The 15,440-nt window shown below is 41.3% G+C and overlaps 1 long non-coding RNA gene across 1 annotated transcript in view; it reads right to left on the minus strand.

Moving 5' to 3' along the window:
* Positions 1-1,425: 1,425 nt before the first annotated feature.
* Positions 1,426-15,440, minus strand: part of LOC144772084 (uncharacterized) — a 154,002-nt gene continuing 139,987 nt past the window's right edge. The window contains exon 10 of the long non-coding RNA XR_013599638.1: positions 1,426-1,711. This is a non-coding gene — a long non-coding RNA (uncharacterized LOC144772084). The remainder of the gene's footprint in view (positions 1,712-15,440) is intronic.

The raw sequence follows: 15,440 nt of genomic DNA on the forward strand, positions 1-15,440 counted from the left end.
GAAATGCAAACAGACCATCTGGCTTAAAGGCAGTTAAATAGAGGAAGTAAAGACCTACAAATATCTCGGATTTCATATAGATAATCTTCAAAATCATACAGAGCAAAAAAAAGTATATGTCACAGAGAACCAGTGCACTCATATTCGCTTTCAGTCAGCTGACAAAAAAGTTGAAAGGTCCAACGCACAAACCCCTACTCACGGTGATAACTGCGAAGATTCTTCCCACGATAACATATGCGAGCTTCTAAACCTACTAATAGTTACCACATATAAAAAAAAATTTCAGGTTGAACGGTCAGCCTCTCCAGCGCAGGTTCGCCTTGAATTCAGACTAATACATGAAAAAATAGGAAGAATGTAGGCCACTGTAAAGCTTTGGTACCGGCTGAAACAGAATGCAATCACATCACCAAATATTAAAGCCCTCTGGACAGAACTAGTAGATAACAGAAAATCACCCTATAATCAATATCTAAATAAATCCTTGTCTATAACCTGTACAAATAATTTATGGAATAAAAACCTGCATACCAGTCCTTTAAACGAACAATGAATAAAGTAGCAAAAACTCACTCACTACTAATAGACAAAAACATTTTCAGGACTAGGTTGCATGCCTGGATGGTGATCAATAATTAAAAAGCACTTGCACCAGGCAATTATATGAACACAGCATTTTCTATTCACCTGAAAAAACAAGTAATGGCTATACGCTTCGGAAAATTACCAACAATAGGGGATCAGCCTGTATGGGTATACAAAGGGCCAAAACCATGCTGACTCTGCGGTTACCATAAAGAAGACATCATTCATGTAATTTGTATATGCAACCAAATCCATAATGCTCGAGCCACTCTTCTCAGACAAACTTTTAAAGATAGAGGCATCAGGTCCTGTAGAGCTGCAATATTAGCATGTTTAAATCCATCGGACACACAATTAAACTGTAAATTGATCAAAGTTTTTGCACAGGCACACAAAAGTTCGTTATTAGTACTGACCTCAGTTAAGGATCAATAATGTGGTAAAAAATGTGTTCAATAATGAAATCCTACAATTTTCTTTGTTTTTACTTTTTCATTGATGTAATGTGACTGTTTCCTTTTTAATGTTTTTACTTCTATTTTTTATATGTGTATATATTATTAAGGTTTTAATTGACCAAACAATAAAAATGTCCTTACTTACTTGACTTTGCTGTAGAAATGGAAAAATAATTTTTCCCTTTCTAGCTCAGCATGGGTGGCACTGTGCTAATCATTTATATACAAAATCCATATAACTTAATTGGGGTAAGGATGTAAGAAGCATCATGCTGGCTCACACCCACTGTTAGTTGTTAAACAAACCAATATTTGTTTCAAAGTCTAAACATTGTTTTCCAATATGGAGAAAAAAGAAAAAGATATGCCAAGTAACACATGAAATCACCCAAATTTATTTATTACCCATTTGTTTCATAGGAAATTTTTAGTACATGACAGTACAACAAAATTCCAAAATGTGTACAAACAAGAACTATCATTCAAATGATTTTTGACACCAGGTTTATAGGAATTGCACTACAGAAGATCTGCAATGTTCCAATATTCTTCAGATAAAATATCTTGAATAGCTATTCTGTAAATCCATTGCATTGGACAAATTGCTGCAATACGTCTTAAAAGCCAGCATGTGTTTCGTTGATTTTATGGAAGCTTCTTCAGGGCTGTAAGGAATTAACACAAATCTCATGAGTAATTCTGATTTTTCATACAGAAACTTTCCTATATTATAATATCTAACTTTATTTTCTTAACAGAATTGAGGGAGAGTGTGACAAAAGCAATGTCCAATATCTCAGTTTGCAAAATATGACACATCACAAATTTATCAACAACATATTGGAAAAGTCGCCAAAACATTCCAACTTCTGTAGCTCCAACATCCCCTTAGGATTTTAGGAAACCAAACCGCAAGCTTCTTTCTCAGAAAGTACTGATGATGTGGCAATAGTCGGGCATTAAGTAATATGCAGTCAGTACAGGTATGCAATGCCCATTGGGCTAAAAGGGCTTCAGCCACCCCGTTGTGTGCTTCAGACCGCGCTATGTTGGGTTGCGCTGCAGATGGGCCGCAGTGACAGCGTTCTACAAAGAACTTCACAGGTCAGCCAGAAACTGAAGTACATTAAATATGGGGACTGAGGGGCTAGATGGTAACAAAATACTCCAACTGTTTTGTGGGCCTTTCAGCCTTCAGGTAAATACATATAAAATGCAAGGTATACACTTTAAATACAAGTTAAAATAATTGGTGTGGAATGTATTATTTTATGCCACAGGACAGCACATTTGGTTAATGTAATCTCTGCAAATGTCTGTGTGTTTAACCAGACAGTCACAAACTGAACAGGGTAATAGGCTATGTGTATTCCACCTCCACTGAAAGCACTATGGTTATTCAAGTCTTTATCTTAATATTATACTCACCTAGAAGTGGGTGAGTCTCAGAAGGCTCAAGCCAGGTGCTCAACTTGAGCTCCTCCTGGCCCCTCATGCCATGAATGAACCGAGATTTTCAAGTGTATTTTTTCTTGATAATTGCTTAAGAGAACACTTTAAACTACATGAGCTCTAGATTTTTGCTGTACAAAAACCACTTGACTTTGATGCAATATTCTATAATGTTGCTCCATATGTAATAAAATGTAGATCACATGTAGGGTGTATGTCAAGTGACTTGACTCATCGTTCACTAAAAGCAAAGTCATCAGGCTGGGGGGACGGCAGGCATACATCACTCTAGATTCCTGCTTACCAACTATCACTTTTAGCAGGTGCTCCTCATTGCAGTAATGCACTCTTATGTACTAAGGTGAAAGCTTCAGCATGTTCACAAATATATATGTCTTTAAGTTTTTAGGTACTTTCATAATTTTTTCATAATATTTGCTGCATGATTTATATGGCAAACATTTTCAGGGCTCAGCTCATGCACCGGCTCTTAGCGCAAACAAGACCCTCTGCTCGATTTGGCTATAGCTCGGGTAGTCATGTCAATTTTAGGGCTCACCCTCTACATAACACCCATATAAGATAGGCTACTGAATTCAAAACACATTTACAGGTAAGGAAGTCTTTATTAGTTTTTTCATTGGCTCTCAATTCAATTCAAATAAGCTTTATCCAATTTTTCCAATAAAATCATAAAAGCACTTGATATCAAATGATATTATAAATTGTTCAACATTAAAGGAAAAACACTGAAAATACTAACAAAAACATGCTTAAAAAGAAACCTTCTGTAAATAATATTATGAGAAATTCATATATAAAGAGTGTTTCTGTATTTAATTACACTTTTTAAGAATGAAGCTATAGTCCTGGTGAAATGTTGTTTCTCTAAATATTGTAATACTAAAACACAGGATGACATTGTCTAGGATCAAGAAGGCTTACAATTGTTAAAATCCATCTCTTTCTTGGTACAGAATTAAATTAAATTGAAAAAATAACATGCATTGTTGTTTGCAGAGACTTAACATCACATGGACACATGGTCATGATACTAGACCAATCATTTGTGATGGGGAAACTGATTAGTCTGTGAAAGATTCCAAGTATAAAACAAGTCAACACCATCCTGTCATAAACACCTAAGATGATTTTAAGATTAGCGGAATGCTGTAGGTGGTTAACAACATTTGATTCGCCTATACAGTTGGCTTCAATATTTCGGTTGAGAATATGTGTGTCTCAAGGAGCATCTCACAATTTATTTTTAGATTTTTATGATACCAGGGTTGTCAAAGTATTCTAGATGCCCAAGGTCTTTCATAAATTTTTTGACGTATTTTAATTATGGGATAATAGAGACCCATTGTAATTTTATGCTATCATTTAGAATATCTTGATTAAATATGGTTTTAGAGGTGAGCCATATCCTGTGCCATGATAAAATGGGATGTATTTTTATAAGGTCGGATATATGCAGCATCCCAGGTTCAAAATAACTTATAAGAGTAGATATACTACTTGGGACTGGCAGCAAAAATAAAAAAAGCCATTCTTAACTGACTGCAGGGGCTGATTGTCTACATAGCCCCAGACGCCAGAGCCATAGATTGCCATAGAGACAATTTGGCTTCATAGATATGTAATATTTCGACAACCAATCATCTTCCCAGTATTCTGGAAAAGTTGGCAACTGCAGAAGTAGCTTTCATAAATAATAATTTTCTTGCTAGAACAGCCTGGGACCATGTCTCCTTCTGGTAAAAAAAAATGCCTAAATAAGAAAATCTCTTGGTAAATTCAACCTTATTATTTTCACTAAATATGTCTCTACATTTTGTATTATCTTTCCCACATTTCATGATACAAGTTTAAGAGGTGTTCACTCAAAAGCACAAATTATGCATAAATGTTGAAAAACTAGTCACAAGCCTTTGATGCCCCAATTGTATTCGCAACATCAAAACAGCTCCGTCTGTAGGGTGGGAATAGAACACTTATTCATTTGTGGCAGGCCCTTGCACTGATTCGCTATGACTTGAGCTAATTCATTATTATACAATGTAAATAAAAAATGTGCCAAAACACATCCTTGTCTTACCTCTCTCCGTATTTTGAACATAGCTGTACACTTCCCACTGGTCCCATAACGAGCCCTTGCTTTTTCATCACTATATAGCTGCCTCAAGAAGTGAACAAGAGGGGTTTCCATTACCACACCCATATCTTCTAAGATTTTCCATAGTTTGTCACTTATGATGCAGTCCAAGGCTGTAATAAAATCTACAAACGCCATATATAATCTACCTGCTTGGCCAGTGTGTACTTTCCCAAAAGAATATTTAAGATTAGTCCCTGCTCGACCATGCCTACGCCCTGTCGGAAACCAAATTGTAGCTCAGTTATGGTGCCATTGTCTTCAGCCCAATCCTGTTCTATTCAGTATAATGCGTCACACCACCATGACCAAGGAATCTAGCAATGATATCGATCAATAGCATACAGGGTTATGACAGTCTCCTTTCTTAAAAATTAGGATCAATGTTGATTTCGACCAAGTTGTTATGAAGCCGGAAGAGCAACATGCTGCTATTACTTGTGTTACCAGAGGGCCCCATTGGGACACATTTTATTTATAAAGATCTACAGGGACTCCGTCAGGGCTGGGAGATGTTCCATCCAAACTTGCAATAAGGGTACAGTTGACCTCTTCTAAAGTAAAATGTACATCTATAGGATAGTAATTCGGTGAAAATATTCTGACGTAACCTTTGATGTCTCATGTACATTATTATTATACGTGTTTGAATAATGGTCTACCCATTGATCCTCGGTAATAGCTATCTCTGTGGTTGGTATATCTCGAGGGGCCAGAAAAGGGCAATTACTGACTTCCAAAAGGCTGTATTATCTTTGGTTAAAGTGGCTTAGTGCAGTGCTGCCCATGATTCTTGACCTTTGCGTTCTAAACAAGCAATTGGAATATGCCCGGGGCGCTGTCGGAAGAGGACCGAAATGGTGATTGATACAGAAGTTTGAATACATAAATATGATGCAGATGATGACAAATAGATGTCACCTCTGAAGCCACCTTTATAGTATACAACCTCTCTTTAATGTATCCTTTCCTGCAAGGGAACTACTGAAATCCATTGATAAATTCTACGCTTCGAACGGTCAAAAATGTTCCTACTTAGAATTTGGAAAGGACATAGCAAGAACCAACTGGCCCTGAAGAAGTCCGTAAGGACAAAATGAGTTGGCTACTGCGTGTCATTTAAAAAAAAGAGAAGAATCTTGAATAAAAAAGATAAACTACGACCTGCTTTTACTAGTTGTTTTTTTATTATAAGTTGCTCTGTAATATTGAGTGGAGTGCCGTATCACTTGCTTGTTTAGTGCGGTCTTGTGGAGTGTTCCATAGGAGGTGTAAGGGTATTGCACGTATATCCACGTTTATAACCCCGTGCTCTTTTAATTTCTTGTCAATTTCTAGTAGGCTTGTGTAAAGCATGTTTCAGTTTAATAAAAGCCTTAGTGCATTTGCCATTGAACCAGCCTTGTTTAATATTATAACATTTTGTGTTCTCCACAAATAAGGCCTTTTTAACGTCTCTAGTGACCTGTGTGAAAGAGTTTAAAATTTCAGCATGGGGGTAGTCTCGTCAAAGCAAACTAAAAAGGCAGATTTACAGTTTATTAGTAGTGACCTTCAAAATTTAGTCAAGTCCGTCATAGGCCAGAATAGGGAATAGATATTAGTTTTGTTCAGAACTAAGTTTGCAATGAGTGATTTCTTCTACCTTGCTCGGCGGCTCTGGTTGCAGAGGTAGCTGGCAGCTGTCAACCTCAGGGTCAGGTCACGCCTAAGATGCTTTGCTGCACAGCCGATGACTCCAACTTCAGGATTTAGGGACACAGCAGTGAGGTCATTGAGGATGTTGGCCGCTGTCACAGTGTGCTGCTCTTAGGCTGGAGATGTCGCTTAAGGGGTCAATCTACTGATTGCAATCTCCAAGCCTTGGCTGCGGCAAATGTAATCCATGGTTACTTGGCCGGCTGAAAGGAGACAGGAGTGAAGTAGCATCTTGATACTTGTGTAAAACTTGGCTACCACTCCTTATTTCCAGGACACCACTTATTTATCTTCAGGCTCACTCTCGACAAGCCCAGTGGGTGCAATTCTTGTCACGTAGCACATCAATTTTCCTGCAGCTTGTACAAGACTGGATCCATCAATCCTTTGGGGTCTGCTTTGGTTTCTGACATCCACTGGCATCCCCCTTGCTGGGAGCAAATAGTTTTTGCCACAGACACATGTTGAACACATGATTCTTACTGTACTGGTACTGGAGCTGTGTTTTCTGGTGTGGGACATGTGTCTTAATGTTCTACTGGTGTTACATCACGTGTAGTCCTAGTTTTGGGGGATGCTGCTGTCTGAGGCACAATAATAATCCACATTTGTAAAGCGCACAATCACCCGTAAGGGTCTCTAGGCGCTGGGGGCCGTCGGGAAGATTAAGCAAGCTATTGCCCAGAGTCACATGGTGCTGGGCTAACCTGCCGCCGGAGCCGGGGATCGAACCCTGATCCCCAGATTCCAGCGTCAGTCGCCCTGGCCGCGACGCCACACCTCTCACAAGGCTCCATCTATGGCAACCTTTATATCATGAAGGGTGCTCTTGAATGGTTGAAAGCGAGCAATCATGCTTGGCAGTTGTATGGCCCTTTATGTCATATCTGTCTCCTACTAGTGGTGTCCCACATCAGAAAACTCGCAGCCATGAGAAAGACCGTCATTAAATCACTGGCCCTATTGAAAAGGTTGAAACGCATCAGCATACTAAAGCATGGTCAGAAGGCTGACATACCTAAACTCAACTAAAGATAGCCAAAGAAAGGTCATAGAGAACATTCATACTTCTGAGAGCCACGTATAAAGTGAAAAACCCAGGAACCTTGAACATATAGGGCCCCCTAGTACCAGTAGAACCACAGACTTGGAGGACAATAATATACCCCAATGAATTTATCCTTTTCACTTTTTATGTTGGACACTCCCACACAAAATAACCCTTATTTATAACAGTATTATGTGACTAGATATGTTGGACAATTATTCTTGTGGATATAACAAGTATTGTACAAAAACAGTCAATCCATGTATTGTTAGGTAATGTTAATTGGATGAACGTTTAAGTCTTCATTTTGGTTAAAAGTTTAATTTATGTGATTGTTCTTTGTATGTATGATGGATACGCTGAGCGCACTGACTAAAAAAGATCCACAGCACCAAGTTACACTCTTTAAATATTATTTATTTATACTATTGTTTGTTTGTAGTATGTTTGTCAGTATGTCTTAATATAAATGAATGTCAAGTAAGCATCTAGGTATGGAAGTGTGAGGAGAGACAGGAAGAATATTATAAGGAAATAACCAGCCTATGTTGGCCCAAGAATTACAGAGTAATTATTTAGCCTACAAATGTAACATGGAAATTCGATTTATGGGGTATACTTGAATACAAACGTACTCAAATTGGCATTTTTAAAACAATAAATCAGACCTTGCCACTAAAGAGGTGCTGCAGGCCCACTATTAGCATTTTGAGGCTCTGTGCATATGCAGTGTGCTTTAGTAGAAACTTGTAGGTAAATTAGGTAAGCCAATTTGGTATATGCTAATCAAACCATATTTAGGGGTATAAGAAAAAAAAGTACTTTAGCACTGGTTAACAGTGGTAAAGTAAACAGAGTCCTAAGGACAACAAAAAAAACCTGCAAAATTGCAGGCAAGCAGGCACACTTTTTAGGTGAAGACCACTCTAAGGCTGACAATCTAACAGCATCACATTCTACAGGGTTTCAGCAAACTATGAAAGGAAGGGGGCATGGGGGTCCTTACCTAAGACAATAAAAGCCCTGGGGAACTAATCCCCTGGAGCTGGCTCACTAGCTGTGTCCTGGAGAGCCCACCTGTGACACAGCAGTTTCCCGCCAGTAACAGAGTGAGCAGGGAAACATGTGTTTGTTCCCAACTGGACGGGGCGTAGATTATTTTCCTGCTAGCTAGGAGCATAATTTTGATCTGTTTCTCTATCCGTACTGATGAAACAGATCAAGAGATTACTCCCATCCATAGGGAGCAGCACAAGTAGCTGCTTCCTCCAGATGGGACAATCCGGCTTCCTTAGCATGCAAAAATCTAACTGGGGCTTTTGAGGGCCCTGGGACTCCCCCATTGCCCTCAATGAGGTTGTGGTTTGTGCCCTGGGGATGGGGTCAGTGAGGATGAAAATGGCTCAGGGAGGAGGGTATGCAAGGCCTCCCTCCCATGTATTTTAAGTAATAGCCCTGGGGATGGTGCCCTCAGGCCTAATAAGGCTCAGGGAGGGTGATCAGATAGCTTCCAATCCCTATAATGTAAACAATGGCTGTGGGGGATGATATCCCTAGGGCCTAATAAAATAATCCAGGATTTTGTAAAGCGTGATAAATCACCCATGACGGTCTCAAGACACTGAAGTGCAGGTATGGGGAGATAACGTTATTTGCCAAGAATCACAGACTATTAAGCCAGTTTCGAGGCTTGAGCCTGGTTCTCCAAGCTCCAAAGCTAAGGCTGCTACGCCGCATCCCCTCCTAAGACTCGGGGAGGGTGGCCATGCAGCCCTAGACCCCTTTAATAAAAAAGGCACTACGGGATGAGATGACAGGGCCTATTGAGGCTCAAGAAGGGGGGCATGTGGTCCCCTTCCACTTTAATAAACAAAAAAGGCCCATGGGGTTGTTGTCCGTAGGGCCTAATGAGGCTTGGGAACACTCAGAATCACTGGATGATATCATCAGTGATGCAATGTGAGAACTCCTCAGTGATGTCATCAGTGATGCCATTTCAGATGTCATCAGTGATATCATGAGTGTTATCACTTGCCATTTCATGAGTGATGTAATATGTGAGGTCATAAGTAGTGCATTGCGGGGCTCAGCTAACTATAACTGCTGAATTTCTCTGTTTCCGTGTGATTGAAATGTGAGCCTAACTATAATGTTCCTGTCACCTTTGGCTTTTTCAGTTAATTTCAAAATAGATTCTCTTTCTATTTTCTAACTATAAAGTTCCACTATCCTTTGTTTTTATCAGTGAATTTCAAAGGTATTTTAAATTCTATTTCCTAACTAGCAGGGAATGGGTATGGGCCTCTCACTAGCTTTCAGCAATCGCGCTGAGTGGACTTACTGGAAGTAACAGAAAGGGTTCTTGGCCCCTATAGCCCCTCACCATCCAAGTGGACTTCATCACCCAGCAATTTGCCAAGGGACACATTTGCAGAGTTATGGAGAAAGGGGACGGGCCTCCAATGAACTTTCAGCAATTCCATAGAGTGGTTCTTACTGGAGGTAACAGACTGGATTCTTGGCCCCCAAGGACCTTCAGCATCCAAGATTGAATTCTTAAAGTTTTTAAAATTCTATGTCTGGAGTACTGGAGAAAGGGGGCGGGCATCCCACAAGCTCTCAGCAATCCTGCTAGGTGGACCTACTGGAGGTAACAGGAGGAGTTCTTGGCCTCCATGGACCCTAAGCATCCAAGGGGTCTTTATCCCCGAACCAGTAGTTTGATAGGGGGTGTGTTTGCAGAGTGGTAGAGAAAAGGGGTGTGGTACCTCCGTGAGCTCTCAGCAATCCAGCTGTGTGGGACTTGCAGGAGGTAACAATAGGGGTTGTCGGCCTCCAAGAACACTTAGCATCTAAGAGTATTTAATCCCCCTTCAAGTTGTGGGCAAAGAGGACCCTTTGCATAGTCGTTGAGATGGGGGACCTCTGCTGACTGCCCCAGAACTGGTGTTTTTTAAGCATTTATTTAAACAATTTTTTTAATGGGGAGAGGGCTGCATCTTCCCCCTCCCTAGGGCTATTTTGGCCCCAGGGACCACATCCCCCAGAGCCTGGCCTTAAAATATAGATTTATAAGGGGATGGGGGCCACATGCCCCCCAGATGATTTTGGCCCTGGGGACACCATTGTGGGGACTGGCCTTTATTTAAATATTTTTTATTAGGGAATACACTATGGGGTGAGAGGGCATAGGGTCCCCTCCAATGGCTGATTTTGGCCCCAGGGACACCTTTCCCCGGGCCCAGCCTCACCCAGTGACATATGTTTCGGAATACCAGGGGAGCCTTACAGGCCACCTGATGTGACTGCTCCCCACCTCCTTCAGGAGCCAGTATCAATATAAAATACAGGGGGCTCCTGAAAGGCGTCACCCTGTCTGTCAGAGGTGTGTTGCCCAGCAACAATTTGAGAGCTAACACAACACTTTCACCAATCCGAAATTTCGCTTGTGTCCTGATGCTTTAGTACCAATAACATTTTGTGGGTGACTAATTATCACCTGAAAAGCAATGTTTCAAGTAAATAACATATTGAAAATAAAATCAAACCACACAAGCTAAAAGTGCAATTTAAAATAGACATATATAGAGACAACTTATAATATGCTCACGTTCAAACAGAGGAACAATACAAATCTTTTCCTACCTTTGCAATATCCTATAATAAAGCGAAAAAACAAATTGAGAAAGACTAGTTAATAACTATTTATATAAAAAAGACCAGTATACAAAACCCTCTATGCTTCAAAAACGTGCATCTTGAGCATTGCTGGCAGTCAAAAGCCATACAGAAAGAACAACTTTCTTAGGTGGAACACTGCTGTCCAGTGCCCGGTGTATGTGCTCTGATCACTATAACATGTAGACATCGGAAAATCCCTGGTTGGCATACTTAACTCTCCTTTATACCAGTTAACACGCATTGAGGAAGAACCAACTGCTGATAAGTTCGGAAAATACAGGCCTAACAGAGAAGTTGCAAAAAAGATAGCTACTAATGACACAGCACCTCCAATTTTAATCACCATTTCCAGCGTGGCCACAGAACCTGACAGACAAGTGGCAGCAAATGCGATTAGGAATAACCTTGATCTCATTAAAGTAACCTTTCCAACTGACAAAAAGGGGGCTAACTACGAAACAAGTAGAGAAGTGGGGGAAAGTCGCCGCTCGGTGAATCTGGCTAACGTAAGCGACTGCTTACCAGCAACAAGGCATGCGATAAACTCAGAAAACGAAGAAAAGCCGTCCCCGCTCCTAAGAAGGCACACCAAGAGTGCAAACTTAGTACTGAGGAATCAACCAGCGCGCTCGGTCCTTCAAGGAGCTAGAGGAGCTGAAATCTCAGCCTATGAGCACCTACAGCCGCAAATGTCACTTCCAAATTGAACCCCCGACAGATCAGTCAACACTGAAAGCCACGTCATAAAAATCCTCTCCTGGAACATTGCGGGCGCTAAAGACATTGTGAACAAAAACGGCAAAGCCGCCACTTAGGACCCATATGCAATAATAGCGTTACAGGAAACGTGGCTAATTGATCCAATCGACATCCCAGGCCGTTTGTGCTATCATGTAAGTGTGACTCGCTTACAGCGTTTTGGGCGAGCCCGTGGGGGCCTTTCCGTCTACATATCAACAGCTCTAAAAATGAGAACAATACAACTTTCTGACTCAACCACGGACATGCAAATCTTAAAATTAAGAGAGCACAACAATGGTCACTACCAGAACGCTGATCCTAATAAACATATACGCAAACCCAAAAAAATCTCTCAAAAAAGGACTGTTCCAACTTATTATTTCTGTGATCTCAAATACGCATTTGGAACACCCAGACAGGGAGATAATTCTTACGGGTGACTTCAATTCAAACCTTCTGCAAGAACCGGAGGATGAGGTCAATATCAACGCCGCAAATGAAATCTGGAATGTTTCGCCGCAGGTGATCCCTCCGGTAAGGAAGAATGACAATCAGGGCAAACAACTGATGCGGGACCTTGAAAACCTTGGCCTAAGAGCATTAAACGGAAGAATCAACCAAGACAACCCCCCTTCCATGACCTACATAGGCCACAACTCCTGCTCTGTACTGGACTACACATTTGTCACACTACCCCTGCTTATCCGAATACAAGACTTCCACATCATCTGCTCCTTGGACAGCGACCATTCTAAACAATATTTTGAGATCATGACGGACATACCTAAACTCGCACCTGCTCCTATGCTACCAGGTAATGTCACAACCATCAACCTGAAGCGGCTCAAGTGGACAAGTGAATCTCTCCCTCGGATAGCAAACGACGCTAAAAACTTACTAGAAGAGTTCCTGACAGAGAACGCCCTGAGTCCAGACGCCAGGAATAACTACTTGAAGCAACTTCCAAGGACAAACTTAACCAATAAAACAAAATTACCTTTTAAATCTAACATCGTACTCAATAGATCAGTACTACTATTAAAAAGGCATCTGAATAAATTAACACACCAAGCACGTGGCCAAACCCAACATGCCAGTGTCTGGGCAGCAGTACGCAAGGCCAGGACCCAATATAAGAAATTAATATGGATCGAAAAACAAAAACTCCAAAATGAGTTCTGGTCCAAACTACTGCATAATATAAAGAGAGCGGACTCGCGGGCCTTCTGGCTACAAATTAACTCCGTATATCGGACAGCCCAACCAACAAGCATGGCCTGCATAACAGAGTCTGAATGGTCCAAACATATAACGGAAACATTCTCAATCAACAACTTGAGCACAGCCACAGCCCTGAATATGGAAACAGAAAATTATGAGCGGGAAGACACCGCCCGAGCTCACCAAGGGAACTGCGCAAAGGCTTCCGGAACAACTGCATTATGCCTCAGGCAAGTTGACGTACAAAGCATTACAAAAATAATCAGAAAAAGTCGACAATACAGTACCCCAGGTCCAAACGGCGTTCCGCAAGCCATCTATAAGGAGGATCCACAGTACTGGGCTCACAAACTTAACTTACTGTTTCGATCGGTAACCAACACAGGCGGCATCCCCGAGAGCTGGAGGGGGGCGATCATAACTCCTATCTACAAAGGAGGAGACCGCAAGGATCCGAACAACTACCGTCTGTTCGCCCTCCTCGGCGCAGAATCAAAATACTACGCGTCATCGATACTAGCAGATCTGATCAAATGGTCTGAAACGAACAGTAAAATACCACCGAACCAGACCGGATTTCGCCGCGGCATGGGTACAATGACGAACGCCATGGCCCTATGCCTGATCGCTGAGAAAAGTCTACAGAATTCCCAAGAGCTTTACACGTGTTTCGTGGACTTCAAGGCGGCCTTTGACCGTGTCAACAGGCAAACGCTTTGGGCAAAACTAAAACATCAGGACCTACCGGACTCAATTCTCTTGCCCATTATCAACCTACATACCGGAACGTGGATGCAGGTAAAAATCGACAACAGGCGCCACTTGACCAGGAAGATCTATACCGATGATGGACCAAAGCAAGGCTGCGTCTTCGCTCCACACTTATTTAACTTATTTATGAGTGATCTGACAGAATGCTTAGACAAGGTCAATGCACATCCTCCCAGGCTAGGTACCCTTTGTCTAACGCACTTATCATACGCGGACGACGTGGTACTGTTGAGCCAGACAAGAATCGGCCTTCAACGCCTGCTACACGACCTGTCCAGCTATACAAAAAGGAACCTGCTAACAATAAACATCAGGAAAACAAAGACATTGCTCATAACACGACGTCGCAAAAATCAGCCAATTTTCCAAATAAATAATGATCATCTGGAAGCCGTGAACAGCTATAAATACTTGGGGGTATACCTAGATAAGCGCCTAAACATCCAAGAGCATTTTAAAGCCGTAGAAAATAAGGGGGCAACCCTTATTAGACTGGCAACCGAGCTAAAGGGTCCTCTCGTATCCCCTTTGCTAATCGCAATGAAAGCAAAATTACTGCCCATAATAGCATACGGCAGCGTCTTGCACCACGGAAAAAGTGCCACCCTCCTGGACAAAATACAAACTAAAGTCTTCAAACGGGTTTTTGTGTTACCAAATAGTTCTTTTCCAGCTCAAGTTAGACTTGAGTTCGGACTACAATCTCAAGTTTTACTGAAAAAATATGAAGCCATCAAATTCTGGTACAATGTCTGGAGGAACAAGGAGAATATAATGAACGGCGCACTCTGGGAAGGAATCCAGACTAGTCCGAACTCTGACTATTCAAAGTACCTAAGATTTTCACTAGAGGCAACCGAGCTGGGAACCTTGTGGGAAACAAAACTGCCAGTTCCTTCGTTTAACCAGGTGGTTAAAAGGATTGATAAGAAACACTCGTTTCTTATTGACAAAATAACTTTTAGCACCCGAACCCACGCCTGGATGACTATTAAATTGTACACAAGGCTCGCTCCAGCAGTTTACCTAGACACCGCATTCTAGCTGACACTTAAACGTAAATTCCTCCATTTACGGATGGGCATTCTGCCCACAAAACTAGACCAACCTAAATGGAGACCGCAAGAAACAACGGAATGCGATCTTTGTGGTGCAGGTAAACAAGACATTATGCACATAGTTTGTATCTGTCCTGCCATGTATCAAGGTCGGAGGCACTGGCTGAAAGACAAATTTAACAAGCAAGGAGTCCACACCTGTTGATCCGCGATAGTCCAGATTCTATGTTCAGCGGACCCACAATTGATCTGCCGATCAGTAAAATTTTTGGACAGCTTTGTGAAAAAAATTAGGCCAACGGCCATCGAACCGATCCTGGTCGAGACCTAAGAACACTGTTTGAATGACAAATTTGTGCTTCAGTAAAGCTCACTGGAACCAGTGACAGCCTTTCTGTAACATAGTTTTTATACTCGTCTTTTAAATTTCTCTTCCCCTCCCCTTTTACAACTTATTATTCCTTCCCCATTCCTTAAAAGTTGTTTTAAATGTCGCAGAATGTTATACATTGTAATGGTTTTAATTAACCGAGCAATAAAGAATTTACTTACTTTACTTACTTAAC

Source organism: Lissotriton helveticus, chromosome 8 (genome assembly GCF_964261635.1).
Source record: "Lissotriton helveticus chromosome 8, aLisHel1.1, whole genome shotgun sequence".
NCBI lineage: Eukaryota > Metazoa > Chordata > Amphibia > Caudata > Salamandridae > Lissotriton > Lissotriton helveticus.